General features: G+C 36.7%; 1 protein-coding gene and 1 long non-coding RNA gene across 5 annotated transcripts in view; one reads left to right on the forward strand and one right to left on the reverse strand.

Moving 5' to 3' along the window:
• On the reverse strand, positions 1-26,831 carry LOC148112826 (uncharacterized). Its single transcript, XR_015728950.1, has 3 exons — positions 26,610-26,831; positions 24,708-24,767; positions 1-446 (listed from the first exon to the last, which is right to left on the reverse strand). It is a non-coding gene; the product is annotated as an uncharacterized LOC148112826 (long non-coding RNA).
• Positions 26,688-27,673, forward strand: part of NAP1L1 (nucleosome assembly protein 1 like 1) — a 43,796-nt gene continuing 42,810 nt past the window's right edge. Inside the window, exon 1 of one of the 4 annotated variants that reach the window (XM_034403214.3) lies at positions 26,688-26,991. The gene's annotated coding sequence lies outside the window, so the exon portion shown is untranslated. Of the gene's footprint in view, positions 27,431-27,673 lie in introns of all 4 variants that reach the window. The other 3 variants (XM_034403213.3, XM_034403215.3, XM_087874088.1) reach the window with 3 other exon arrangements.

The raw sequence follows: 27,673 nt of genomic DNA on the forward strand, positions 1-27,673 counted from the left end.
TTTATATGCTGCCCTTTTCCGGAGACTCAGGGCGGCTTACAATTCGTTAAGCAATAGCCTCATACTTTTGTATATACCTGCTTAGTAGGGCTTTCGGGGGCCCCCTAAGCGGTGTTCTTTTTTATATAAAGTCAGCTTATTGCCCCCACAAACCGGGTCCTCATTTTACCTACCTCGAAAGGATGGAAGGCTGAGTCGACCTTGAGCCTGGTGAGATTTGAACTTGCAGTAATTGCAGGCAGCTGGTGTTACTTAACAGTGCTTTAGTCTGCTGCGCCACCAAGGCTCTTTTCCCACCTTTTCTTCCATCCTTTTCCCTTATCAGATTGACTTGTTAGAAGGAAATATAAATAACCTGCCTTTTGAATGGGAGGGCAGGATTCCTCAATCTGGAAGCTCTCTACCATATTCATTCTTCGTTGTTGATAAAAGGGAAGCCTGAAATTCTTACAAAAGAACAGAGAACAATACAATCCTGTTAGTACCTTTTATTCACACTCTGTTCAGTTGCTAAAGGCAGAAAAACAATATTATATTAACCACAAAGCTAAGATCAAGACACTGACTACTGTGAATGCCTCCTGTTAACAGGATGAGAGAATCTAGACTTCATAAATAAAATGCCTTAAAGCAAACTGAAAAGTATTGAAATAGTCTGATATAGCATTTTCACATAAAATGTATTCCTTTCTTTAGAATTTTTTCTTCAAAAATTTCTTTTTTTAGAATCTTTTCTTCAAAAAGGCAATTTTCTTGCATTAACTATCTTTCCATTGACCTTCAAATATTCTTGTAACCTTTTTTCTGGTATCAACTATCATTTATCATTTCTTTCTTCTCCTGCCTGAGTATATCAGAGTAATTAATATGCACAGTTCTCTTTCATGTAGCCTCTTATTTGTTACTTTACTTTTGCTAGAACAGTTAACCTGGCTCTTGAAATCTAGGCAGTTCAGAACAAGCTGTGCTGACAATATTTGGCACAATCAGACACTTAGGAGGAATACTCCCATCAGTTATTATTTCATTCAGATTTGTTTTGAAATACAATTGCCCCTGAACCTACTGTCACTGGTATAAAATGAGGAATGAAAACAACGCCCCTGATTCCTTGTTTAAAAAAAACCAAAAAAACCCCACTTCATTATAAATAATGAGTTGAATGAATGTAGCACAATAATGTGAAAATAAAGCAAGATCAAAAGGATAAAATCCCTTTGTATTGAAGTATTACAATGCTTAGATCAATACCATTTGACTAGCAAGATTCATGGTTTCATCATTTTATGAAGATCAAGATAACACTGTCAGTATAAAACAGACTAAGGGATGAAACAAGTGGATTCGGGGATACTGTGGCTGAGAGCCACAGTTGGCCATTGCTGATGTGTCTGTCAGGGTCCATCTTAACATATTCTTACCATATAATATAAATAATAATTTATGGACAATTTGGGAAAATAAATACTAGTTAAATCAGTAAAGCAACAAAGTTCTTAGCAGATAATTATCAGCAAAGATAAAAGAAGCTACTATTAAGGTATTATGGCATTGGCATTTTATGTCTTAATATTTTATGTCTTCTATGCAGCAGCGGTGGCAGGACAGTGGCAGCCCTCCACAATAATTCCAGTTTTTTCTTTTTTTCTTTTTTTTAATAAAAAAGTTTTTATTTTCTGATCAAACAAGTAAACAATCATTCAAACTATCATCAAGAAAAAGAAAAAAAATCAATCCTTGATAAACTCAATCTTCAACCCCTCCTCACCACCCCACACCCCCGACTTCCCAGAACAGAAAACAGGGCATAGGTTTCACCAAACATTCGCTAAAATAAACTAGCTAACCAAGATTTAATAACTCCCAAGACCCCTTAACTCCCCTTTTACAATTTCATCAACCTCCCTTTTTATAGATTCAAAGTAGCGTATAATCCAATAACTCTAAAAGTTTTAAAGCCATTAACAAATATTAAACATTCAAACCTTAAAAATTCTCTTAATATATCAGTAAAGTATTCAATTCATTTGCAAAAACATTTTTCCCCCTCCTACTTTTCTCAAAGTTCAGATATTTTAAAATCTCATAACAAAAAATAAACCTTAGATATTCAGTAGTTAAATTTCTACATTTTTTAAGTTCCTAAATTTTCCCCCTTCATTATTCCTCCCTCCAACTTTTAGAGTTTTAAAAGATAATCATCAACATAATTAACCATTAATACATAAACTAGAAAACCAAAAAGGATTAATCTTACATTCAACCATTAATGCATCATATTTAAAAATCAATATTTAAGTTTATGCTTTTTCCCCCTCAGTAGTTATAACACCTAAAACATAATCATTTTTAACCATGAGTAAGTTCCTAAATTTTCCCCCTTCATTATTCCTCCCTCCAACTTTTAGAATTTTAAAAGATAATCATCAACATAATTAACCATGAATACATAAACTAGAAAACCAAAAAGGATTAATCTTACATTCAACCATTAATGCATCATATTTAAAAATCAATATTTAACTTTATGCTTTTTCCCCCTCAGTAGTTATAACACCTAAAACAATCATTTTTAACCATGAGTAGAACAACTGCAAAGCCAAAAGAAAAGGTTAATCTTCCATTCTTGCTTTCTTTTTATATTTTTTCCAGTCTTTCTGCATCCCTCCTACTTCTATTTTGAGGAGGTTTTTCATTTTAATTTGAGATTGATGTAACTGCAAAGATTGTCCCCTTTTTAAGAAAATTTCCTCTGATTTAGAGCCCCCAAATCGCCTCTTCTTGCTTATATAAATCAGTTCATTCCTTCGTCTGTAGGACCAAAGTTTGTCAAGAGTTTGTGAAAAAAAGTTCAGTTGTTTCTTTTCTATTAAATGTATAAATGCCACTGGCAAATCTCCTTCATCTTCTAAAACTTCAAAAGTCTGGTCATTTACTGCTTTTTTCCAAACCAAGTGGTAATTTTGAAAGATTCTATCAATTTTTTCAAAAAGAGCAGAGAATAAGCTCGAAAATTCTTGAGAAGATTCTTCCACCTTCTCTGCTGCAATCAAAATATCTCCTGAGTTGTCATCATGCTCCGTACTTGTTTTTGTCTCCTCAGTCATTTCTGTTGTTATCCCTTTAAGAATTGCTATTTGATTGCTTATAGCTGCAGTATGATTATTCATGGCTTCTTTTATAAATTCTGTAAATTCTGCATCAAAATCCTTATAGCTCTGTAAATCAGACAACTGTTCCATTTCTGACACCTCCAAATAGCTTCCAGCACTTTCAGGATCTTCTTTCTTAGAAGTCATTTTATTTTTAAAAAGATTTTCTTTCTTCCCACAACCATAAAATCATAAAGTCAGAGCCATCCTTTTGAGCAGCTTTCAGCAATTTCTTTATAAATCACCAAACGAAATAATCTTTTCCCAAACAGCTCTTCAAAATCTATTCCAGCAACTTAAAGCCAGTCTCTGAGCACGAGTCTATTAGCGAAGACTTTCCTTTCTAACTTTCACTTTTAAAATCGCAACAAAGAAACGCCATCTTTACTTCCAGCTCAGAAAATCCAATTAGAAACATTGTATCCCCGGAGTTAAGTATTATACTTGCAAAAGGCTTGTCCTGCTTCTGTTCCGCCTGCTTTTTTGAAATCATTTAATCTTCTGTTTGACAGCAGAAATTGGACGCAATGCCTAGCTCTGTAAAAAAAAACAGAGTCCCCCCGGATCCGGAGCTTCAGTGGGCTGAATGGGGAGCTCTCGCCCTCCTAACCCCTGGAATTAATCCAGGGGTTTTCAGGGAGCTCTACCCTCACCCACCTGCTCTCCTCCCCTTCTTTTCCCGAAGGAGAGATTTTCAAGCCGTTTGACAGCTGATTAGCGCTGTCAGAACGGCTCAACGGGATCGCGGGGCGGCGGTCTAAAAAGACCGTCAATGGCGCTGCGGAGCCAACCCGGAAGTCTCAATAATTCCAGTTTTTTCTGTGGCCCTTGGGAAAATTAATTGCCCTGCCCTGCCTTAGAGGGATTGTTAAATTCACATTCTGGTTTAGTGTGTGTATGAACCATGCAAACCTTTTTCTGCCTTTCCTTCCTTCCTTCCTTCCTTCCTTCCTTCCTTCCTTCCTTCCTTCCTTCCTTCCTTCCTTCTTTCCTTCCTCTCTAAAAAAAGTGCTCCAAGTTTGAGGCTACATTGAACTTTACCTTTCTCCAACCAGATATTTATAATCAGTCATAATTCCTACGTCACATTTTGAGTAACAAATCTGGGAGCTGCGGTACAAATATATATATAAGGGCACCAGCTTGGGGTATTCTACTGTCACTTGCAGCTCTACGTTAAAATAGAAAAGTGAGGCACGTTCCCATCAGCAATACAATATATTTCTATTGAATTATCTAGGATTATATGAGTAAAAATCATCAGCCCCTCCACCCAAAAACGTGTAACACTGAGTTAGTAGTGCCTTTTCATAACATCTTACTGTAAAAAACTTCAACCGAAATATTAGAATGGCTGGGATGAATGCACTTGTATGTACTTCAGTTATAAGATGAAAAAACATGTCTACAATGCATTGGAAAATGATATTTATACTAATCTCAGATTCAGTGAGCCATCACAAATACACATGCTGCAAGCCAGATTCACAAGCCCTTTTGAAACAGCAAACATGTTTTCCATTCCTAGTTTAGGAAGCATCACCACTGTTGCCAGCTGATGAACAGGCAGGTGTACAGTGACCAAGAGGATTAATATACAGAGAAAACTCCTATGGAGCGAAAAGTGAATTGGGAGCTTTGAAATGCTAATAATTGGATCAGTGAAACAAATTCCAGGGGAATGCTTCTGTACAATCATCCAGCCTCATCTGATTTTATATTGTTTAATTAATGTATGAGGCAGCATTTAGCTAAATATTATTGCATTAAATCAAAGAAAGAAAGAAAAATGCTGCCTGATAGATAATACAATACAATATAGTGAATTGAAATATTAGATTCTGTGTTTTCTTTGTCCATTATTATAATCTCAATATTTTTAATAATAAACCTAAATAATATACTTAGAAAAATCATAAAGATTAATTTTCTGCAAAAACTCTGCCAAATTGAGCTTTCAATGGGGAATTCTAGCAGAGTGATGTATCCAAAGAAGAATACTGGCTTAAAGGCAAATTCAGGCAGGCATAATCTTCCTGGATCAAAGGGAAATCATGAGATAAACTCCAGACAATAGTGCCTTATGATAAACTGCAGAAATAGGAGTTTTGCAATCATTTCAGGAGTTGAGGTGCCAGTGGTCCTGAGATAGCATCTACACTCACTCCTAACTGAGGTCTAAACTATATAGACATCAAGCCTCCCATTTTCTTATTTTAATCACTTTGGGAAGTAATTAATTTACAGATAGAGATATTTTCTTTGCAGCAAAGATAAGATTCCTTGCAGATAATTAAAAAACAAAACAAACAAAAAAACACTGATTTCAAGATTCATGAATCTTTTTAAGAAAGAGAAGGTTTTAAAAAGTTTTTAAATAGATATGGCAAGAGTCTTATTTTTTATTTTTTATATTTATCATTTTTCTTTTAACAAAAATGCTTTGGTTTAAATTTGCACTAAAGCAATTAAAGAGACCAGTCCTTCATGGGAATGCTTGCTGTTTACTGTTACAGATGCATCTAAGTGATGGACTTTACATAATAAAAGATATGGTAATGAACTAGGCCATGATGTTTCATTGCCATGGAGACATTTTGTGTGCTATGGCTTGAAGTTATGGAGAGTTACTAAAAAAAAATGCTAAAGCCAAGAAAGGGTGGGGGTCACTAAAGTAACCTCTAGAAAAAATATTTACATCAGATATTCTTCAGATATTACTTGAACAGATGGAAGATAAATGGGAAGCTTTTGGGGGAAAATGGATGAAAATTTTGTACAGTTGAGACAGGAGATGAAAGAAGATACTGAAAACATGGAAACTTCTGTAAAGCAAATAGGGAAAAATAGGGAAAAACTGAAGGAATCAAGATGCCCTATGGTAATAACATCAAAAGTCTGGATGAAGACAATCACTACAAATACCTGGGCATCTTTCAAGCTGACAACATCAAGTATACTGAAGTCAAGATAGAAGGTTAGAAGTGAATACATCAAGAGAGTGAAGATTTTAAAATCCAAACTCAGTGGAAGAAATACATAAAGGCAATTAACACCTGGAAATTCCAGTAATTAAATACACAGTTGGAATAGTGAACTGGACTCAAGCAGAACTAGAAGCCCTGGATAGGAAGATCAGAAAAATAATGACAATGAATCATGCTCTTTATCCTTGCAGCTATGTTGACAAATCTCTACTTACCAAGAAAAATAGGTGGGCTGGAATGTTGTAAGTACACCAGACAGTTGAAGAAGAAAAAGGGGTATTAGAAGAATATTTGAAGTATAGTAAAGAAGATGCACTAAAGCTATTAGACCAGGAAGGCCTACTGAATACCAAAGAGACCACACTGGCCTACAAGAAAGACCAAATAAAGAACAGAAAAGAGGCATGACAACGCAATGAAATACCATTTGTCTGAGAGCAAGTTGGACCATAAAATAGAGAAAGTAATAGAAAAGGAAGATGCTAAAGTGTTCTGGTACTTCAGAATTCAAACAGAAAGATACCTGCCACATTACACTCCAGTAACAGGTTTTTTTAAATTTTATTTTTAATTTATTTTATTTTGTCGAGAACATATTAGATAATATATATAAGTATAAGCATGAATTGAATATATAAAATGAATACAATTAAAGGGAACATTAGGACAGGGACGGTAGGCACGCTGGTGCTCTTATGCACGCCCCTTACAGACCTCTTAGGAATGGGGTGAGGTCAACAGTAGACAGTTTTAGGTTAAAGTTTTGGGGGTTTTGGGATGAGACCACAGAGTCTGGCAGTGCATTCCAGGCATTAACAACTCTGTTACTGAAGTCATATTTTCTGCAATTGAGTCTGGAGCAGTTCACTTTAAGTTTGTATCTATTGTGTGCTCGTGTATTGTTGTGATTGAAGCTGAAGTAGTCATTGACAGATAGGACATTGTAGCAGATGATTTTATGAGAAATCATAAAGTCATAAAATTATGAGAAAGACAAAAAAAGGTGGATAGTGAATGTGGTCTTGACAAAATCAGTAGACTCCAATTCTCAACAGACTCAAGAAAAGAGCCAATAAGGTACTTAGAGATGATAGGAAGTCTAAGTAGACAACTTTTACTAAAGTTTTTTGTTACTACTTAATGAGGAAAGGGCTGTAGGCTATAATGGGCAAGGTATAGGGCAATCTGGAATGTTTTATTCTTTGGATTGTTTCTTAACTGTAAATTAGGAATTTGTATCACAATTTTTAAATATTGTTTACCTCAAAATAAAATCACAACTGATTTTCAGCACCTGTGGTCGAAACTAGACAAAGAACTGAGTCGAAGGCCACTTGTTATGCAGTTGACAAATGATGGCTGCTGGACCATAGGTTGCTTAAATAGTAACAAAATTAAAGAAATAAAACAAAAAATACCTTGTACAGGTGGCCAAAAGGAATGAATTTGGAGCAATACTGTGAGAAATTGCTGTATACTTTTAATTAGTATAGTTCAGGGGTGAAATCCAGCAGGTTCTGACAGGTTCTGGAGAACCGGTAGCAGAAATTTTGAGCAGTTCGGAGAACTGGCAGCGGAAATTTTGAGTAGTTCGGAGAACCGGCAAATACCACCTGTGGCTGGCCCCAAAGTGGAGTGGGAATGGAGATTTTGCAATATCCTTCCCCCAGGAGTGTGGAGGGAATAGGGATTTTGTAGTATTCTTCCCCTGGAGTGGGGTGGGAATGGAGATTTTGCAGTATCCTTCCCCTGCCACGCCCACAAAGCCACACCATGCCCACCAAGCCATGCCCACAGAACTGGTAAAAAAAAATGGATTTCACCACTGGTGTGGCATATATGTCTTTATATTTTAAATTACATTAATCTTGACTCTTGGTTTTTGATCACAATACAATATCTGGGTTCTGCTGTTAATCAGGTTCAAGATGACAGACTATAAGTAGATTTGTGCTATTCCTTGTTCAGTCAAATTCATTTCTGTACAGAAATGGTTAGTTCAGGGACAAAGGAAGCCTACATGCTCAGTGAAGGGGAGATTGAGATTACTAGAAACATGACCTCTTTACAACTCTTAACAACGAATGAGTTTACATTTTCAGGATCAGATGAACTGACTGAACCTCAGATAGCTGAAGGAATTACCTTCAGCACTCATGTCTGAGCAAGTTCTAGATCAAATCATAAAAATCAATCTGTAAAGACGAGCACAAGCATAAATCAGCTTATATTTTCAAGAGCAAATCTTACCTGATCATCTGATATGGGAACTTCATTAATGTATTTTCTTAATAGAAGACATAGTGTAACTTGATTTCAACAAAACATTTGAGGAAGTACTCCACGATATGCTGATAACAGGCTGCTTAATTGTGAGTGACATGTCAGGACAATTAGGGCAATACAGAACTGGTTAGGAAATTATACTTGGTGCATTGCAAAGTTTCCTAAACAAATTAGGGAGAGATATGTGAAGTCATGGGATATCACAAGGATTGATTCTGAGCAGGGGTGAAATCCAGCAGGTTCTGACAGGTTCCACTGGTAGTGGAAATTTTGAGCAGTTCGGAGAACCGGCAAATACCACCTCTGGCTGGCCCCAGAGTGGGGTGGGAATGGAGATTTTGCAGTATCCTTCCTCTGCCATGCCCACCAAGCCACGTCCACCAAGCCACATCACGACCACCAAGCCATGCCCACAGAACCGGTAGTAAAAAAAATTGGATTTCATCACTGATATAGTTCCATTTTTGTTTCAGAGACAGTATGATGTTCTCTATTGGATCTTACCCTAAAATCTTTGATGAAGATATGACTGAATATGCAGCCATTTTGGCACTCTACTCAACATCCTCAGAAGAGCTTTTCAATAATTAGTGCAGCCGTCATTCATATATATCCTTAACAGGCAGCTAAGCCAATAAAAAAACCCTAAACAATTACAAAGATATAAGATCAGAATATTAGCAAAATACTGCAAAAACCCATAGCATTGTTTAACATGTATTTATTTATGACTTATGACTGCATGACTGTAACTTTGTTGCTTGTATCCTTACAATTTATATTGATACTGATTGTTTCCTAATATGATTTGGTTGCTTATTTGTACCCTATGGCTATCATTATGATTCTTGATGAATGTATCTTGTCTTTTTATGTACACTGAAAGCATACGCACCAAAGACAAATTCCTTGTGTGTCCAATCACACTTGGCCAATAAAGAATTCTATTCTATTCTATTCTATTCTATTCTATTCTATTCTATTCTATTCTATTCTATTCTATTCTATTCTATTCTAATCAATTAATTTGTATTGTTATCCATCTCAACAAATAACAAATAACTCTGGATGTCAACAAATAATAAAACGGAAGTAATCACAATCAACAATACAACAACTAACATAGATATATGCTGAGGAAGATATCAAAATTGACAATCACTAGCACAGCCAGGAAATGGACTTGTTCACACACTCAGGAGACAGGGCATGGGCCTACTATGGTTCAGTTACCCATCAGCCTTCATTACTGTATTTAAAAACAACTTAAGTCTGTTGCAGAGCATAAAACACAGCCACAACTGATGCATTGTACAGGATCAAATGATGGAAGATGAAATTATCAATAGCCACTATTTGTAATGCCAACTCTCCAATCTCAAGAGCAAAATGTCTCAGTACAGGTTATTTAGGAACATGAGCAGGAAACTACCGTTGATCCTAAGAACAGATTGCTGAGCTAGTTAAGCCTTTGGCCTAACACAACCACAACACTTTACACATTCTGATGAGACAAGGAATGGTATCACTGATAACTAAGGCTACTTGGCAAATCTTGGTAGAAATTCCCAGACATTTGGCACAGCTTGGTCTGGCTGCTAGGCTTAAACTCAGCTACATCTCAATTTAGACACACAACATGGCACAGAGGGTAAGAATCTTCATTGCCCACTAGAAGGAAGCCAGATAAAGAGTTCATTGTCTTCCATTTGAGTGAGGTTACACATTCCCTCTGATACCCACAACCATTCAAATCTACCCCTCCTTTTTTGCCATACTTCAACAGACTCTTTGTTGTATATTTCACTTGAGTAAGTGATTTGTTGACTGTTTATATAACTTACTTCTCTGTCTTGGGAATCACTGACTCTCAGTTTAACTCTCACAAATGACAACCTGTCTCTCATGTTTATATCCTGACAGATTTTATTCAAAACTGTGAGTAAAGCTTTCATAAACAATCATAAGGCTCAAAGAGATTCATTTATGAAAAGTGATTTCTAGCAATATAAGCAATAAGCATTTAAGCCTTTAAATGAGGAGACTGGTACTTTGAATTGGAATTAGAAAGTCACAACCAACCAACGTACTTGATGCTGATTAGATATCATATTTTCTCAGCATTAGCCTCCATGTGCAACTAGCTATGTACTTACTATTTACCTCATTTGGAGCTTCCAAAAATAGTTCAAAAGTGGTCTCATATAACATGATGACAGTAGACTTCTTGTGGACAATCTAGTTCCCAGGCTATTTGAACTGTTGATAGTTCCAGATCTTCTCCAACCGCAAAAAGCTAAGCTCAGTAGTAAGATTTCCTTTTATTTTGCATTATTCTTATGTGTTAATAGGCAACATCCCAAGACAATCTGTGTTTCACTAGATTTTAGTTAGAGCAAGGCTTGGGAGTATAGCTGAACCCCCTCCTAGGGCCTCCAAAGTCCACCTGAGTCTCTATTGTAGACAGTCAGAGGTATGTGTGTATGTATGTATGTATGTATGTATGTATGTATGTATGTATGTGTTTGTTTGTTCATTTATTTATTTATTTATTTATTTATTTATTTATTTATTTATTTATTTATTTACTCTTCACATTTCCTAACTGCCCAGAGGTAATCTTTCTTACATTTTCAAACAGGAGTTGTATGTTCTAACCCAGAAAATATACTTATTAGAAAAACATCTTCTAACTTCTCCATCAACAGGAGAAAACAATAGGTAATTTTGACCTAGCTAAGCATGAAACATTTGGGTTTCTTGCCCAGTTTGCAACCTAACTCCACATGCTGTGACTGTTAATTTCCTCTCTCCATATTAAGTGTGATCTGTAGCCATCAGCAGGGTACTTCCTGCAATCAGTTCTTGAAACTACCACCTCCTACTATGCACACACCGCACACCCAACTGCAAACTCAAACCTTATGAATAACTTCCACTCAGGTTTGCAGATTAATTCTACTTATAGTTATTTATCTCAACTATCATTTTTAGCTTAGTCCCTCTCATTCATACCCAAACTACTTTGTAACACCTATTTAAGTCTTTCCTAGCCTCTCCACTTCTTGTAATTGATAGGACTGCTAGAACTATATCCCTTCTGTTTATCACTGATATATCAGTTCAGACTTCTCCTTGCATTGCATATAAATATTAAAAATCATGAGGAAAACCATGGAACTTACTCCAGTGGCCACCTAGTATTACTTTATTAGTGTAAACTTTAAGAATGAAACCAGTGTAACATTATGCTTCTACAAATAGTTAACTATGGCTTACTCTTCATTATAGGAGAACAGTGGCTTGAATGGCAGGAGGTTAGCAAGCCTTTGAGACCTGAGAGCTGCCATGGGGCGGGATTGAGCTCTTGTCCTTCATTCCAACTCCTACGAAGGATCCCCAATTGGGCATCCCCAGGGCAACAATGATGTCACCAGATAATCCTTTCAACCTTGAAGTGCCTCAGTGCTTCTGACATGAGTGTAACCTCTTCATTATAAAATATTGTTTTTAATATATTAAGGAAAGAGCATAATTGTTTGTTTTGCTCTTTTGTGAACATTTCTGAATGCTCAGAGAACAGATGCTGCTGACAGATTTGCTGACAAAGATATTTTTCATCTTCTCGCCAGAATTAATTTATTTGAATGTTTGCATTGATTGTGCATAAGTCTGACAGCAATTTTGAATGTACTGCATTTCTTCAACTATCAAGCAGTGTAAATTAATGTGTCGTATTCCTATAATTTCATGTCAAGGTATACTATTTTGTCACCTTGTTGATCCTGAGAATGAGGGAAATTTTTCAGCAAGATAAATGAAATTGGATTAGCCTCACTTGTCTGACCTAGCAGAAAAATGATTCCTGTGTAGAGTCTGCAGCAATTTAGCAATGTGACACACCCTGAATCTGACATAATCTAAACTTATCTAGTCTAATTTCCTGCAAGGAAGCAAGGGTCAAATATCCAAAGATACTAAAGCATCAGAATTCAGGTCTTCCAGTGCCTATTACCACCGTAACCGATTCCATCCACCTTGCTGCTGGTCATCCTCTTCTCTTTCCTTCCACTTTCCCCAGCATTAGAGCCTTCTCCAGAGGATTAGGTCTTTGATTAATATATCCAAAGTTAGATACTGTAATTTGAGCCCAGTTATTTGCACCTCAAATGACATTCTGAGTTGATTTATTCAATGATCTGATTTTTGTTTTCTTGGCTATCCACAGTATCCTCAGGAGGCTTCTCCAATACAAAACCAAACAAAATACACTGGAAAAGAATAAGCAGTACTTTGGGAAAAGAAAAATAATAATTGAAAAAGAAATCCTGCTGCATTTTGAGTCGAGGACATTCTGCATGCTTGGCAAGTGTTGTAACCATTCTGCTAATAAGGAAGCTCCGTTGTCCTATAGAAAAGTTTATAGCAGATGTTATTCAGAAAAAGCAGGAAACATGCAGTGGAGAGCCCTTCCTCTCTCTGCAAAATAGCCAAATTGCAGGGATTGGCTTAGACAAAAATAAGATAATACATGAACAAGTGCAAAATTACTACTTCGAAGATAGAACTATGTCTGGTGGCTTGCATTTGGGTAACTGCAGGGAGAATACAGGGAAAGCAGTTTGTTCTTGCTTTCCAAAAATGGTTGAGGCCCCTCTTTTAAGAGACAATCACCCTTTGACTTGGTGTTCATATCTTTAAAAACAATTAAGAGTAACATTGCACTCCTGAAATTGCTGACACCCAAAATAAATAAATACCTTGAAAAAGTAGAGTTCTGTAATATTAAGAAGAATTTCCTTCTATTGCTCTGACAAAACAAAAATAGAAAAGAACAGCTTAAGGAAATTCTCACGATAGCTTTACTTTAGTGAATGTCAAGAGTAAACTATTCACTGCAGAAGAGCACATAAAAAAAGCAGATTGAAACTGATTCACACATGCACACACACAAATTCAGCAGAGAATGTGCTTGTACAGATGGACTATGAACTTACATTTCAGCAAAAAAAGGAAGGCATAAGATCTGCTTTCTTAAATGCAGAGAACCATTAGTCCACCTTATTGTTTGCCATCAAATGTAGAAATAATACCAGTATCTGTAGAGCAACACTGGTTTTTCTCTACCATAAAAGCTTTTCCAAATTTAGAACAAAAGTCCTACAGAGGATGTGGCTGCTGAAAAATGCTGCAGGCGGAATTACATCCATAACAATGGTCTATCAAGATCTTTCAGCCTCAACATTTAGAAATGGAATTGTCAGCTGTACTGACTTCTATAGTAATGTATTTTCAAGGAGATAAAAGTAAGATTAATGTCTAATAATTTTGTATAATTCTGACAATGGAAAATAACTCCCATCTTGCAATTTCCTATGTCTAAGGACTGCTTGGAAATTTAGCAGAATAATTCTAATAAGAGTAAATGTGAATTTGGTTTCCCCATAAAATTCATTATAAATACCATGTAAGCTAATTTCTCAAGTGTTTAGATGAATAATTCATAACAAAAATCTGGTAGTTTTTTTACATTATCTGTGTTCTTTTCTTTCACATACTCACAAAGAGTATAGAGACATTTTGAAAACATGCCAAGTCATTTCAAATACCAATATCATGCTGAATCATACTTGATAAAATTAGAGTATAATTATTTCTTATTCAGGCTCAAAATTATGCCAAATGTTAATATGCCAGTTATTTCCATGGCTCAGTAACTTTGGAGTAATGCAAGCTATCTGTGACTCCCTGTTAAAAGGACCACTCTGAATTCCAAAAATTCACTCATTTTGGCTAAAATTTGATATTTCTTTTTATTAGATGTTTATGTCATAATTATGCACTGAAGATGTTTACTAGCACTTTTCCTCAGTAATTATTTTATCTACTATTTTCATTAAAATTTCACCCAGTGCATGACTGAATTACATAAAGAATCATCTAGCTCAACATTTTTAATAAACAAGGTGCCACAGATGTAGAAATAGTGTTGAAAGTAAGTATATATTCAAAGTTAAGTGATCTATGCACAAAGTTTACTTCATGGGAATATTTACTTGAAGTACTCCTTATAGTACTAATAAAAAAGAGCCTTGGTAGTACAGTGGTCTAAGGCACCCTGTTATTAAGCTGGTTATTAAGACCAGATGCCTGCAATTACTGCAGGCTCAAGGTTGACTCAGCCTTCCATCCTTTCTAAGGTAGGTAAATTGAGGACCCAGTTGTGGGGGCAATAAGCTGACTTTGTATAAATATACAAAAGAATGAAGGCTATTGCTATTGCTTAGCACATTGTAAGCCGCCCTGAGTCTCCGGAGAAGGGCGGCATATAAATCAAATTTAAAAAAAATAAAAATAAAAAAACAACAATAATAATAATAATAATAATAAAAAACAATCTACAACAGTCTTTATAAAGAAATTTATAAATTAAGACTTGTCACTGAAGCCAGAATAGAAGCTGGAAATCAGAACTGTGTGTAGCATGGGTTTTTATTTCCATTCAGGACAGAAATGTAGTCTTATTATGATAAGATTGTAAAGATATACAGAGCAGCTTCATATCCTGTATATATCTTGGTAAGTAGGATCTTTGGAATGGAGCTTAAAGGTAATGATTTTTCAAGATTTGATTCCAAAATGGTTCAACAACAAAAAAACTATGTATCAAAGTTTGTTTGGCAGCAGACCAAAAGGGATAAACTATTTTCTTTTTCCAATAATATTTTGTTTATCCCTGATTTCTGAAAAACTTTTAGATTTTTTATACTCTAATGTTTTGAAGTAAAAAAGGGGCAGTTGTTTTATATTTAATATTTAATTTTTTTAAAGAAATAATTTGCAGAGGTAGATCATGCTTTTTTATTATGTGTTTTTAATTTCCTTTGATGAGACCTCCATAACTGTTGTCTTGAAAGCTGATAAATATCAAGTTGATTATCTAACTTCTCACCTAATTTCCTTGTTGTGACTCTGGCATATAGATTATAGATGATATTACTTTGGATTATTCATCCTATGCAATCTTAGTTTATATAACTATTTTTTTTTCTTTCCTTATTATTCTATGTCTATTTTTACTTTCTTTTGGGGTATACTAAGTATTATATAGCCGCTTCAGCTCTGCTGAACAAATGTTTAGGAAATTCTTTTAAGTCATACCCTCTCCCTACATGCCTAGTTACACAGAATTTTCAATCACTGTCTAAGGATTGCATCAGATGACAATAACATAATTTCAATATCAATCCACAGTGTAAATAACATTATAATAGCACACTATTCTTGCCTTTTTTAACAATATGTCCTACATGTGTGGTAAAGGGAAGAGCCAGTTGGATGTAATGGTTAAAGAAGGTTCTAAAGTTAGAAACCAGGAGTCCCACATTAAGCACGAAGCTATCTGGGTACCACTTCCAAAATTTTGCCAAAAAGCCTGCAGGTTGTCCAGGCATCCAGGCAGTCACTAGTTACCACACGGCTGAATCAAAGGCACAGACAGACAGATACATATACACACACAAACACAAAAGCTTTTGGGAGTAAAGGAAACAGTTATTGAAATAAATCTTAATTTCAAGTGGATTAATTTTGTATATGGATATATAAATTCTTCAATATATTTTTATATGATTTCAAAAGGCAGAATATTCTTGGTTTAAATCTATTATGAAAAAATACCTGCAAATAATGATGAATCATAACTCTGTGATGTTTACCAATTTGGCTATTCGCTTCCAGCTTATTTTGCTTCTTCCTGTTGCTATATAATACAATTCTGCAGGTTATTTTCTATCAACAGATATATCTGAAAGTCACTGCAAATCAAAAAGAAATGATTTATTTGACATTTTTGGCACAGTGAGTAGGGTTACTGTGAAATGTCTAGTGGCTTTATTACTATTGCTCTATAAGTACTAACAAAATAACCAGAGTAGGGTACTTTGATGTAACATCAATGTAATTCAAAGATAATAATCATAAAAAAATTGTGACTGTGGGGGAGAATTAGTAGGAAGAAAGAAAGAAAGAAAGAAAGAAAGAAAGAAAGAAAGAAAGAAAGAAAGAAAGAAAGAAAATAAAGAGTTTCTGTTTAGCCTCACAAATGTGGGTGTCGCTGCATTGTTGCTAAAAAAATTCTAGCTGTTTGACTTAGCATACTTTAATATAATCAAGTGTTGAATAAAACAAATGCTGAAATAAAAACCATGTTCAGGAAAATATGTGGACCTAATTTATTGTTATTTTTGTTTTGGATTTGTTCATTCTGTAACCCTAGCTACTACAATTTCTAATGTTTTGTAGGTTATGTAAATTTAGCTAATTATGAGACTTGAGCTCTGTGCTGAAAGGATGGGAGTGAACTCCCATTCCTTGCCTCAGCTCCTGCCCACCTAGCGGTTTGAAAGCATGCAAATCAGTACTGGGTTCCACTTACCTTCACTACTGGTTCGGAATTGGGAACGCACTCATGCGCGGTGCTTCTGTGCATGCATAGAACCTTCTGTCCTGTCCTCTCTATCCTGTGTTCATAGCATGTTCAGGCCTGTGATTTATCAATGGCTGGTCAGTGACACAGCTAGGATATCCATTTGACCGTATCTTCCCACATACTTGATAATTTTTGGTCATATCTTGAAGCAAACCATCTGATATTACCTCCCAAAACAGTAGTGTCCCTTGGTGCTATAGCAGGACTCTGCCAGCTTAAGCAGGAAAAACTGGTCAAGATCCAGCGTATTAAGAAACATTGTAGATACGTTTACCTTATTTGCTGGGGAGATAAGAAAGCCAGTATTGTCATGAATAGCGAACACTGGACTTTCTAGAATGTTTTGGTGCCAATATAAATTGTAAGTGAGGAAAGAACCTTGTCAGTCCTTGTCCTTCCCAGTGTCAATTTCCCCTCATTGTTTTGGTCCACAGATCCTGTGTGGTTGCTAGGATATTTTACTACTATATTATTTTATATTAATTTATCTACTTGATTTCTGGGCAATATCCATCATAAACATAAAAACAATGTAAAAACAAGTAAAACAATACAAAATATATATATATGGTCGCCAATTAGAACTATTGCCATGGGTGTCAATACAGCCAAGAAACGGGGCATTTACTACATTTGGGCCTCAGGCCCAGAAACATAGCCAAGTCTTCATAGCCTTACGAAAAGCCTCTCTGAAGGGAGAATGTTCCAGAGGGCAAAGGTTACAGTTGAGAAGGCATATCTCCTGGTCCCCGCCAGATGACATTCCTTGGCTGATGGGACCCATAACATGTACATTTATAATATATATTTTATATCAATTTATATCTTTTTATATTTTACATAACAATACAAATGAAACAAACCTTGCTTTGCCTGGAGAAAACAAGCCTATCCTTTATGTGTTGCAGTTTGAACACTTCTAATGGACATGAGGTAGGGGAAAAAACTCTTCTAGAAGGTTGAGATGACAGTGTTTAATCATAGAAATTCAGTTTAAAGGACAGAATAAAAGAGCCTTGATGTAATTACATTTCAAAAATGGATTCTGCTTCATTCAAGTAGCAGTTATGTCTGCAATATACAATTAGATAATAATTCCAACATCAGAAGCAACAAAGGAAGCAAAAAGCTTTTACTAAATGATAAATAGCAACTGATCCAGCAAGTTCTGCAAGATAAACTTTCCACACAGCATCATCTTTTGCCTTAGAGAAAATGGCAAACCCGAGAAAATGGCAAATAGTACATTCTTATTGCTGTTCAGTACATAATCAAGAGCAAAGATACGATATAGAAAATAAAAGTCAGGTGCACCTAAGCCACTTCTGTAATGCAGCTTTCAGCTTTTGCTGCAAGTAACAGTTTGGGGCATCTTATGTAATATTACCTGAGTGGCTCGGAATTATTGGATTTCAAACTCAATACCTCTGGAAAGACAATAGGTTGGGAAAGGTTGATTTAATGTCTATCTTCTGGTCATTTCTCTGTCTTTTGAGTGGCAGGTGAACTTTCCTTAGAAAATAACTTGGTTCACATGCTGCATTCAATATTTAATTTTGTACACCTTTCTATACAATAGTATTCTGAAGCTTTTACAAAAGTATAAGATGCACAGTAATGAATCAAAACTCATATGCCCATCAGGAGAGTAGAAAGCGGTAAGGAGAAGAAAATAATACAACCTTAATACAAAGAAATCTTGACTGATGAGCTAGATCTTAAACATGTACATAAAATTTATAATAGATGCATCACAAATTTTAAAGACTATGGTAAGGAATAGCATCTTATTAACATCAACAAGCCTTAAAAACTGAAATGATGCATTGGGCATCAGTATGATCTGTATAAAAGCAGCATTTTCAGTTTCATAAAGACAGTGATTTTATCCTCAGAACGCCTTCACCTTGGGGTGAAGCAGTGCTCAGGAACCAAGTGGGGAGGTTCCCAAATCCACATCACCCAGTTTACCCATCTCAATTTCAGTTAAGTTCTCATGCCACAATCAAGTCATAAACTAGTAAGATTTTAATACCATCAATTCATCAATACTATTGGGTATAGCATCCTTAGGAAGGGAGAAACTGAAGCCATGCCACACTTGTGATCACTTGTGGCCATCTCTGTTCTCTAGCCCTTACCTATCTTCTCCTCCTATTTCTGCTCTCTGAATGAAGGCTTAGTTTTATGGTAATGCAATTTGTGAATTTAAAAAGTATAATCATCATTGACTACTAGAATACTGTATCACAACTATCATACACTTTGGTTGTTATAATCTAAATCAGATTCCAACGTATAATGTCTATCGGCACTCATTGTGAAAAAAATAAGAGTAATAAGGACAGAATTTATTTTGCCTCAGAAGTCACTAATAGAGATTCTGAATAGGAGAGCTTCTCCCAAAATATTGGGCTATAACTCCAATAATTTTTAGTCATGACTAGAGTAAAAGTTCATCTGAAAGGTACAAAATGGTGGGACATCATAAAACACCAGTTACTATTCTGAAAGAATATTTAGAAAACTTCATGGTCCATATAAACATAGTCATAATCTTAAATGAACCTTTTATTCCCAGTTGAAAGCGATTAATTTACTTTTGTGTATATATATATAAAAATCTCTCTCTCTCTCTCTCTCTCTCTCTCTCTCTCTCTCTCTCTCTCTCTCTCTGTGTGTGTGTGTGTGTGTGTGTGTGTGTGTGTGTTCCAGCATAACTCTGGAATGCCTTGAGCAATTTCAACCAAACTTGGTACACAGATGACTTACTCTCTGGAAAGAAATACTGTGGGGGTAAGACACCCCTAACACCGCAAGGGTGTGTGTTCTGTTAAGATACAGCCTGTTTTGCCTTAAAATGGCTTCTACTGGACTGCCTTAAAATGGCTTCTACTGTACAGCACAGTGGAGTTGCCATGATAACAGCTTCACAGTGCTCCACAAGGGAGCTCCCTCTGGTAACCGGGAAAATTCAACATTAAAAATTATGTTTGGTCCAGACATTTCTAACAAGGCTCTGATTATTCTTGAGGACAAATGTATGGCCATGATCAATAAAGCATTACTGCAACTCGGCCTGCCTGCACCACTACGAGACCGACAAAATGTACTTCACACAGATTACATACGAGAAAAGAACTACAATGTCAAACAGCTTAGTGCATATATCACGGACAAGAATGATCATGGATCAGCTAGCAAAACAACAAGGTAGTATAATTTTACTTGCCGCTTCTGGGTGATCAGGGAAAACATTTTTAACTAATTTAATTCTCGCCGAAATCAGGGCTCAGGGTGAAATCAGGGCTCTTATTGTCTAATACAAGATAGGAATAAATAAATACCCAGGCAACACCAGGTTATCAGCTAGTATTCTATAAACTTTAATTGCCATTTACCTTTTTTTTGGTAATATTTTTATTTTATTTTATAACATACAAAAATTCCAATTTCAATTGAATAGCGTGTTGTCTGAGTAAAAATCATTTTAGGAAATAATGATCAAAGTTTTTACAATATTCATTGCATTAATATCAATTATATTAATATTAATAATAATCATAATACTTGTTTAACCAAGTTAACATATCTTCCTTATATCACTGATCCTTCCATATATTTCCCTTTTTCTAGCTCCTCTTTTTGTCAGCTAGCCATTGATAAAATATTCATTTTCTTTATTTTCCTTAATTGTGTTAGCTTATCCATTTCTGCACATTCTAATATTTTTCTAATCATATCTTCATCTGTTGGGATCGCTTCACTTTTCCATTGCCATGTACTTTAAATAAATATTTACATGTTGTATCCTGCTCAGCACTATATTTTTTCCATAAAAATCTGATCTCTGTAAAAAATATAATACAAATTAATATATTTTTTCATGTAACCATTAAAAGTAATGGCTGACAACACTTCTCATAAATATGAGAAACTATTGCTGTTGTGAAATGTCATATTATATCAGTTCTTAAGTCTCAACTGTCTAATAAATGGCAATAAAATGCAAGGTGACCCTGCCATGTGTTTGTTATAATTTAAATTGTACCAACAGAGAGCTGGTTTTTATACTTCAGCAGCACACTGACCTTATATAAATAGTTTTCAATGTAATAGTGATATAATAGCTTTAATTGCAACTTTAAGGACAATCAATTGAATAGCATTTGTATTGTAAAGTTATGGTTCCCACTATTGAATAAAAATGTCTTACTTTATAGGTTTTTGTGCCCATAAGTCAATGTTGGGTGGAACAAAACTAGTTGCTGCAAAGTTCTTGCCAAGAGTTTGGAACAATCCCATTGCAAACCGGTAGTAAAGGTAAGTAGAACCCACCCCTGGGTGAAATGTACTTACCTTCCCTACCGATTCGGAAGTGCACACGCACCATCTTCATGTCCAATTATAGACCCTCTGCATATGCACAGAGGGTCAAAAGCAGGTTACTTCCTGATTAAAATCAGAAAGCAATGACGTCTGGATGGGTGGGCAGAGCCTCGTGCTGCCGCCACTACCGGTTCACTGAACCACATGCCGCCGCCACTACCGATTCGCCCAAATCAGAGCGAACTAGTAGCATTTCACCCCTGCTCCCAGGTTCTGTTGGGGTAATGCAACCCCACCCAAAACTAAATATGGAAAAACACCACGTCCACGAGCCATTAAATCTAAAGTTACTTAATCCCCACACATAAGAATAAAAGTTCCCCAATATTACTTGGTTGGCCTGGAATAGAAATGCACAGGTGAATATCAGCATGCCCATTCTATGAATGACCTCACTCAGCAGCTTTATGTAGATGTTAAATTGGAAAAGGGAGAGTATAGAGCCCTGAAGTATCCTACAAAGCAGAAGGCTTTTAGAGTGGAAAACCATATCTATATCCACTATATTTGATATAAAAACCTCCTACAGTGCTTTGCATACAGTGTACACACTCCAAATCTAGCAATATCTAAATAACTAGCAATAGAGTCAATTGGATTGAGATGAGCAGAAAAAATGATTTGATTGATTGAATAAAATATTAGAGTTACCCAATCGGAAAACTAAAAAATATTTGCCTGGGCAACATTTGTCCTTGAAATACTCACTGATATCTATGAAGAGTTCTTTACAGGAGGGAGTTTGGTAATAACTCCTTTAACAGAAATGAATTATGCACTGCAGAGTATCTCTCATTACCCAACATAATGGCAATAATTAAAGAATTAAAGAACTAAAGAAAAAAAGCATTATGGAAAATCAGGCTTATGTGATGTTCTTATTATATGATGGAAATGGAAATATGCTTGCTGGCTGCATATGATGAGAGTTAAAATCTATGTTATGTAGAAAACATCAGGATGGAGAATCACTTATGTCACAATAACATTAATGGCATAGCCTGTATTCTCTGGCTTTCTGAAAATAGAAGTTATAAAACTATATGAAAGTTGGAATAGTATTATTTCTGCAATAGTACAATTACTATTGACCAAAGACCAAAATATTATGGTACTGTTACAAAATTATAGATGGAGAATGAATAATTATACTATTATTTTGCTATTAATTCCTTTTCTAAATATGGTAAAAGATAAAATTTCAAAATCAATGTTTCAGATTGAAGTCTGAGAATAGCTATGACTATTCAGTGTTGAAGAAAAGATAATCAGCACATTTTATTTATTCATTAAATTTATATCTCACCATTCTCCCTGATATTTATGTGCCATGCATCTCCCCGAAGAGGCAGAAGTCAGAGCTACTTTCATCTTTGTTATTTGTAGATATTTTTAGTAAATTACTTTTTCAAAAAGTGTAGACCAAGCCCTGAAATTAAGCCAGTTCTGGAGCTGAGCTTTATCCCAAACTAAGAGTTGATATAATAGATCAATAGATATTTTCAGTTCTTAATAGTGCTAATGATAAACAGTGGCTTTCGAACTTTCTTTAAAAGCAAGATACTACCTAGTTCTTACACTTCTAATTCACTGAAAGAGATGCTGGTTGTAAGAATATGAAGGATGGTATTCTTCATGCTCTTTAGGCACTCACCAATAGGAATTTGAAATGGGAAAGATACAAGAGATATTTAGATTTCATAAATTTTAACATAATTTATTACAAATATCTAGCTCTTAATCGTACATAAGTACTTGTTCTTCTAGTTCTATGACATATAGAACAATATGAAAATACTCTGATCTCTATTTAGGTGTCTTCACTGCTATCATTCATATAATTGTTAGAAGAGATAGCTTGACCGAGAATGATCTAGGCTAATCTATTAGGTCTGTTACTCTTGTGAAGAAAGTTACCACTATTTTGATCTTTGTGAAAGCCAGGAAAATGTGAATATGAAACAATATAGACCAGGGGTGTCTAACTCAGTTTCATTGACAGCCACATCAAGATTGTGTTTGACCTTAATAATATAAATATAAATATAATATAAAAAAAGACTTATGGTACCTAGCCCTACACATCATCACAGCGGCGAGATTGATATACACACAATTTTGGAAAAATAAAAATATTCCATCGGAGGAAACAATTATAAAAAAGATTTTGGATTGTGCAGATAAATTGACTAAAAAATTAAAAGATAAAGATCTAACTCAAACATGTTTATCCTGGGAAAAATTAGCAAAGAGAAAGATACAACCCAATTGAAAAGAGGAAAAGTATTTATTGAGAAACCTATATTATACTAACAAAGTGAAGTCGGATAGACCTAATTGATGTATAAAGAGATATAAGTCGTTCTATCTCCCTCGGAATATAATGTACTTGCAGATATGTTTGTTATTTGTTATGTTGTCTTGTATGTTATTTATATGGTGTGTTGTTATTTTTTTGTGTTTTTTTAATGGAAAATGTAAATAAAGATTATTTTTTTTAAAAAAAGATTGTGTTTGACCTTGCGAGGCCAGGGTGGGCGTGGCCAGGGTGGGTGTGGCCAGCTTGATGTCACTCACATTGGGGGCGCTTGTGGTGGCCCAAGGGCTTTGCCAGCAAAAACGGGCTCCCAAGTTCTGTTTTTGGCTGCGACGGCCTCCTGCAACCCTCTGCCAGCAAAAATGAACTCAGGAGGGCCGCCCCTGATCCGTCTGAGCTCCATTTTTGCTGGCAGAGGCACTGTGGGCCAATCCTTTGCTATTTCCAGGGTGGCCCCATGGGCCAGATCCAAGCATGCCAGATCAGGGCCCTGGCCTTGAGTTTGACACCCGTGATATAGACTGTAGGAGTGGGACACCACCAAGACAGTGCCGGGGCCAGTAAGACATAATGACACCTCATAGTACAAGATCAACTCAGAAAGGTAAAGGCCACAGGCATAGGAAAATGACCTTCCCAAAATAGAACACATAAACATCAGGGCCATTTAGGAACAAAAGAGGACCCAGGGAAATGACACACACAAAAGACCCAGGACATGCCAGGAAAGAAACTATCAAAACAGCACAAACTAGGAGAGCAAAACAAAAGGAATGGCAGAGGATTAGCTAAGGAAAAGATTTAATCAATAGCCCAAGCAATCTGATAAGAGTCGAGCGGGGGGAGGGCTTACCTGATAACAACATGATCAGTTTAAGGCAAGGAGCAAATAATAGAAACAGAAGGAAACAAAAGAACACAAGACCAAATAACCAAGACACCACCCAGTTTCAAGTGGGGAAAAACTAGAATAAGAAAACACAGGGCAATCCATGAACACACACACACAAAGGGAAGACCCACAAAAGCAACAAAAGAAACAAAGAAATTCCTTTGTACAGAAAAGTATAAAAATGTACGCTTACCTTGTAACGATGTCAGCTCACCCAGGAACGCTGGTTTGTGCAGTTGCTGGATCCGTCTTCCTGAAACGAAAATAAAGAATCCTGTTTTCATGTAGCTCGCTTCGCTCGTTAATCTACTCGTCGTGTCTGCGGCGCTCTCCCAGCCGGGAAATTCGAATCTGTTTGGGGAAACCTCTGCTCAAATTCAACAAGACCATGAGTGATACCATGAGATTAAACAAAAATCAAAGTCTGTTCCAGTCTCCAGTGGAGCACATTTATATAAAAAAAAGAAGATATAAATCTTGGAATTATCAGTTTTTTTAAAAATGAAACATTCATGAATAAGAAACATGAACACACACAGAGAAGCAAATGACAAGTTATATAATTATTTTAGAAGTTGAGATACAAATACGTAATTGCTAAATTTATATGATGAGATCACTCTGCACTGCCATTTTGGCATCATTGCCTTTTGCACCACCGAAAAAATCTTTATCATATATTTATCGACTGCCACTGTGTCATCTTGATCCTATTACATCTATCTAGTAGTAATTACTCATATTTCTTTTGGCTTTCGTCATATAACATGCCATAACACCCTTCACTATCTTCCTGTCTACTCCAAGTTTTCTTTTCAAAACTCTTCAAACCTTTATACCTCATTCTTTCTACCATTCTGTATCCCAATTTCAGTTTTGTTCCTGCAGTTCCATCACCCTAAATAATCGAAAGGTCTTTTCTCTCAAATGAGTCAGTCCTTTTCCTTTTGTGCTCAGCACAACTATCTAAACATGTGACTTCAAAGCAACTTTCACATGATCTGACTTCAAAGCGACTGTCACATAATCCACTATAGTTAACTGTAGTTAAACTGCTAACACAAATGTTCCTATTTCTTTTTTCCCGTTTCTCCTGTGTCAAATTAGAAATTCTTTGTAATCTGTCATTTTATACAGTACTAACATCATTGTAAGATTTATTATAGCATTTGTGCGGATCCAGCTCTTTCCAGATGTTTTGGATTACAACTTGCATCATTGTCCACTAGCCCTACTGGTGGCATGGCATAATTTGAACTCGTGGCTAGATGGATGTTGTAGGCCAGTGCATTCAGGGGGTTCCACGTAATATTTATTTATTTATTTATTTATTTATTTATTTATTTATTTATTTATTTATTTATTATATTTCTATACCACCTTTCTCCCGTAGGACTCAAGGCGGTGTACAGTCAAGAAAAATATAGACACACAAACATCATAAAATTGCTAATTACAATTATTACTTAGTTTGGTCAATTAAATAAAACCCAGAATTAGATCACATTTAAAAAATCATTCACATGTTCGTATGTTTAGCCCCGCCTGTTGGAACATCAGGGTCTTGAGGGCACGGCGGAAAGCACAGAGATCAGGGATATTCCGTATCTCCGGGGGCAGTTCATTCCAAAGGGTTGGAGCCCTCACAGAGAAGGCCCTCCCCCTGGGAGTCCCCAGTTGACATAATTTGACTGACGGTATCCTGAGTAGTCCCTCCCTGTGAGAACGAACTGGTCGGTGGGAGGCTATTGGTGGCAAAAGACGGTCTCGTAGGTACCCAGGTCCTAAGCCATGGAGCACTTTAAAGGTGATAAATAACACCTAATATAAGACGTAATAACAAGTAATATAAGACCGATGTGGATGTATATTGAGTCAATACATTACAGTAACTAAATATAACTGAGTTAAATATGATAAAAAAATAAGACAACTGCAACCACAAATTACACACTGAGTTAATAACAATGTCGATTTAGGGTATTCATGTACTGATAATAATAGCTTATCAGTTATGGAGAAATAGAAGAAGGTTCATTTGGAAATGTCTGCCTCAGAAACGGGATAATTTGCTGTGTCTCATTCAAACACACACCCAGCACGAGCATCCTTCCTTCCCTTTTGCTGCATGCGTTGTTTATCACAGAGAGTCCCGGAGCACGTGGCCTAACCGCGGAGCGCCAATGCAGCCGCCTGGCTTGAGGTTTGGCGGGTTGATTGGCGGGAGAGAGAGAGAGAGGATTCCTTATTTGTCACTAGGCAGCAATTTAGCCATTCCTTGGCAGGCGCGCGCCCGAGGTTGCCTGGAGACCGAAGCGCGCGGGAAAGAGCGGCGGTGGAGGTGGAGGGGGGGGGGAGTTACGTAGTGACGTTAATTCTATATGAGCGCGAGCGGCGGGAGCTTGGGTCTTTTTACCGCCGGCTGCGAGACGCTTCTTCCTCAATCCTGAGTCACTGCGAGACCCGGCCTCGCGCAGGTAACCGAGACGCGTGGCTTGGCTTCGAGGGTGGGATCATGAAGATCACAGCCGGGCCGCCCGCCGGCTAGATATCGATCTCGGCCCACCAGTTGCAGGGTTCCTCGCGTCCAATCGGCACCGAGGAGGGGGAGAAAGCGGGCTGAGGCGGTGCCCTTCTTGGCCGTTGGGCTTCTTGTGGGAATTGTGCCTCAGTTCGCAGCGGTGGTGGTTGCTCGAGTGGGAGACCGGTCGCGCGCGCCAAGGGGGTGCCAAGGCCATTTTTCTCCTTCCGCCCTCCTCACTTTCGCCTTAGGGCGAGGCCTTTGGCCGGGCGGCTCGATCTGGCTTGGCTTGGCTTGGCCGGGCCTAGTCTGGCCGGCTGAAGCACAAGCAAACACGTGGAAAACAGGCAGGTCTGGGCCGCCTCAGGCGCTTTTCCCCCTGGAGTCGGTGACCTGTAAGTGGCGCTGCGTGGATTAAAACCTCTTACCGGGGCTGAGACGTTAATAGGATTTTGCCGCGATGGGGGTAGGGAAAAGGGGATCGAAATAGGCAGTCGGTTTTGATAGTGGGCCCCGGGAGAGGCTGGGTGTGGGCATTTGGGAAGGGTGCTCGTTGCGGCGGGGAGTCTTATCACTCGTGTTCCCTGAGGAAACGATCGGTTTAAAGATAACTTTACGCTGTTTTATAATCCCCCGCC

The sequence above is a fragment of the Pantherophis guttatus genome, chromosome 7 (assembly GCF_059756535.1).
Source record: "Pantherophis guttatus breed Tessera chromosome 7, ASM5975653v1, whole genome shotgun sequence".
NCBI classification, from domain to species: Eukaryota; Metazoa; Chordata; class Lepidosauria; order Squamata; family Colubridae; genus Pantherophis; species Pantherophis guttatus.